The sequence below is a fragment of the Mycetomoellerius zeteki genome, unplaced genomic scaffold, assembly GCF_001594055.1.
Source record: "Mycetomoellerius zeteki isolate Tzet28-1 unplaced genomic scaffold, Tzet1.0 scaffold114, whole genome shotgun sequence".
Lineage (NCBI taxonomy): Eukaryota > Metazoa > Arthropoda > Insecta > Hymenoptera > Formicidae > Mycetomoellerius > Mycetomoellerius zeteki.
Window position 1 is genome coordinate 1712827 of NW_017256062.1, and position 4380 is coordinate 1717206.

Here is a 4380-nt window from a genome sequence, read left to right on the forward strand (position 1 = left end):
AACATATTAGTCATTTGACACACACTTTCAGAGATAATAGCTTGTAACACTTTACATGGGCCACCCTGTATATATTACTATAATTTATAAAATATAGCTAGCCCAAAAAATAACCATAAATTATAAGTAATTAACTGTATATGTATATATATATATTTAAATATATACATATACATATACATATATTAAGTATATACTGATTATTACTATTATTAATAATGTTAATAATAATAACTATATGCAGTTGTATAAACTAATAGGTTACAGTGATAATAACAACAAAATGGTTGTAATTACTACCTATTATTCATACTATTGACACTATTGTATATACATATAGATATATAAATATATATATACATATACGTTATATTACTATTATATTATTGTAATCATAATCATTATAACTTATTAGTTCATACAACTATATATACATATATTATTGCTAACATTATAGTAATAATAATTAGTAGTAATTTATAATTATAGTCACAGATACCACAAAAACATTTTTCTCTCAGTACATACGACTTACGTTTGATAAATAGAGTGTTAATCCTGATTGGAAGTTGAAAATTTAAGTTTACGCTACTTCCAATATTTTTTCCGTAATTAATAATTATTAATAATTAATGTATCATTTTTTTATATTATTTTATTATTTATTCAAACAAGACCGAAATTTGTTACAAATTTATAGAAATAATTAATCAGAAATGCGATTTCTCAAGGTTTTAAGTTGAAGAAAAATGCATATTTACATCGAACGTGCATGTTTGTACGTTTTTGTGAGATAACTGAATGAAACTGAGTGCAAAAAGGATTAATGAGATGCGGGAGATGATGTTGGCCTTGACCGACCAGGAAGGTAGAGTAGGGATGAACGAGTTCTCCGATCGTCTGGGTCAGGCAGTACTTCAGAGACTTCCTTGCTCAAGTTTTAAGCGACAACAAACACTGCAAGATATTTTGCGTTCATCACCTTTCACATTTCTTTTCGCTGTTTCTCGCGAATATCGGACTGTAATTATAGTTGTCATTGACTTTCTCTATGCCATCAATTTCCATCAATAAGGTCATTCCTAAAATTTTGCTTGCAAGACGTAAACAACTATATAGTTGTACAGATTTAGAGAAATATCAGATACGTGATGTGTCGCAAAGAAAGTCGAAAATTTTATTTATGATTGACTTAAAATATTTATTATGAATCGCTCTCTATCATCATATATAAAATAATTACTTTCATTATGTGAAGAAAAATTCTTATTCGAGAAAGTGTGAAAAAATGAATGAAATAAAATTGTTTCTAGCAAAACAATATCGTTCACAGAAACATAACTCAAGAAATAAAGTTTTTTAAAGGATAAATTTCAATGTTCTGAGTCATTAACATTTTGTAATATTAATTATGAAATACGATCTTGGTAATTAATTGTAAGGGAACAAGAAAATCAATTCTTTTTAAATATGATGATGAAAATTTTTCTTAAATTTTTATATATATTTTTTACAATTTGGAACACTTTTCAGAAATATTGACAATGAAAAATCTATATTTTTTTTTCTTAAAATTTTTCATATATGTGAATTCTGAAATATTCTAAAATTTCTAAGATTTTTCATTCTATAATTTCTGAAAAAAATATCCTAAACTTTTACAGATTTTATGAGATTTCATCAGAAATTGTAGAATGAGAAATCTTAGAATATTTCAGAATTTTGAAGAATTCTAGTAAAGATGTAAACTTTTCCGTCACTTTGGAAAAATGTTCCAATTTGTATGAAAAAATTTAATTTAATTTTTCTTCCTTTTTTATGTTCTTTTTCTTAGAAGCGACTAAAAAAATAACATTTTTCTTATTTAAGCATTTTTATTTAAGTTGTTACAGCAAATGAACGATATGCTTTCTCTCTGTTCTTTCGCGAGATGTTCGATGTTGGTGCATCCATGGTGCATCATTCCATTTCTTCCTGTTTTCAGGGTGACGTAAGTCCAGAGAATAACCTATTACTTTCCTCGCTGCTCCGCATTATTTTCTTCAGTGGCCGGAAAGCAGTAAACGCGTGGAATCTGGGTTCGATGGACCCAAGCTCGATTCTGACGTAATTCGCTTCCAGGTCATCCACGGGTAGTAGATTTCCTCTCCGTTCACAGAAGCGCGCGCGCGTGCAGGCTTTATGTTGGTACAAATTTCACCAAAACCAGTTATGCCACCGATAAAGACGGGTTTACGACTGCAGTGGCGTATCACCTGATGTCATTGACTTTTACTGGAGTCCGCCAATTTGCATGCTGACAACGATAAACGACCACTTTTTCCATGTTCCTCTTCGCAATCGCATCGACAGCGAAATTTGCGCACAACGAATGCGTCCGTTTCGCGACCAATCAGCGGATCCTATCGATCCTAACACTGCGATGATTTTAAACGATAATGTAATTTTAACTCTCGATTGCATTCTCGCATTCTTATTAACAGTAATAGAACTGCATATTTACATCTTTTTTTATAAATCTCTTTTCTATCACTTATTATTATCAGTTCAATTAATTTTCAGAGGGACAAATATATTTTTTTAATTTTAATATATTAATCAGAAAAAAATTATTATTATATAATTACCATAATTTATAATCATTTTCTGTACCAATTATGTACACGTTAAAAAGTTAAGAAATCACCTATTCTATCTTCCAAAAATAGACAATTTTCAATAGAGTGTAACTTTTTGTTGAAAATGATCATAATAAAACGATCTAAAAGGCATTTTAAAGCTTAAAGTCTCTACTGTCAATCTATAATAACAATATGACTGATTTTTTTATGAAGCTATTATACAGATGAAGATTAGGCAAACCTGAAAATTTTGTACGAATTTTACAAAATTCCATAGCATGAATTAAAAATCATATACAAAAGCAGTTTACAAATTGAAAGAGTGACTCTTTATTTATAACTTGCATACTTGTTGAACATTGTACAATTTTTTTCCATCGAGTTATTCAAGCAAAAAGTTATTAAAGCAAAAAGCGTCTTTTTCACTTCGCTTGTAGAAACGGAGTATCTAACGGTGTTTTTCTTTAAAAAAAAATGAATAAATAGGTTTAAATTCTCTGTTTACAGTGCATCATATACAGTACATGCATACACTGTATGCATGATACATATAGAAGCGTAAATCCGACCGAGCAACAACTATACAACACTACTATGATAGAATCAAGCAAACGTTGTTTTGCCCAAAGTCATTACTTCGAACACGAAAAATATAAATTATGTTAAAATAATAAAATATTCTTAACGTTTCGCCGGGTTATATTAAGTTGAATGATGACATGTCAATTGTTTAACTTTTAGCACCTTATTTAAACAAAAAAAAGTTACAAACAAAAATATTTTCCATATCGAAAAAATGAGAGTTGCATCTTAAAGAAAAAACTTTGACTCTTCTTTTCATTTTTTAAGGAATACTGAGTGCTACTCTAGCTGTTTGTCTTCTGTGAGCAGATAAAGTCAAAATCGAAAGACGATCCTTGTTTCAATATTGAATAAGTAAAAAAGAATCAAACAACTCTTAACAAGTACGCAAATTAAAGGTAAAGACTCTTTCGAAAGTTATAAACTGCTTTTGAATGAAATTTTTAACACATTATAGAACTTGATAAATTTATAAATTTTGTATAAAATTTTCAGACTTGATGGATTTCTATTTGTATTTGTATTACAGCTCCGTAAAAAATCAATCAGATCATTATCTATCTCAAAAGTAAAGACATCAAGCTTTAAAATGCTTTTGGAATCATTACACTACTAATAATCATTTTTAATGAAGTTACATTCTCTAAAATCTTATTTATTTTTGGAGGGCAGAATAGATGATCTCTTATTTTTTTGGTGTAGTGTATTTTTTATAGAACCATAAATATAATAATTATTACAACATTATATATTCCATTTTAAAATAAAATAGAATGATAGTACTACTAGATACTATTTTATTTTGTAATTATAATCAAAAACTTTTCTCTTAGTTTGTTTATTGTAGATCTAATATTATTTCAACTTTACATTGTAAATAACTAATTCGTTTAATAAGTTTTGATAATTACGGGCCATATATGCAGATTATAAATAAGCAATCTTGGCATGATGAGGAAAACTTCCATCATGGACGAGAGCATTCGATTGTAGGAACCATTTGTGAAAGGGGAGGATGATCGAGACGCGTGTGTTATCGGCGACCTGATTATGCTGCGCATACTGACCGAACCCAAAAAAAAGAGTCATCCAAAAAACTGCCGATTCGATCCCAATCTATGCTGATGTAGTATTGAAGCATGAGCTTGGGTCAATCCATGCATAATGAAATTTTGAC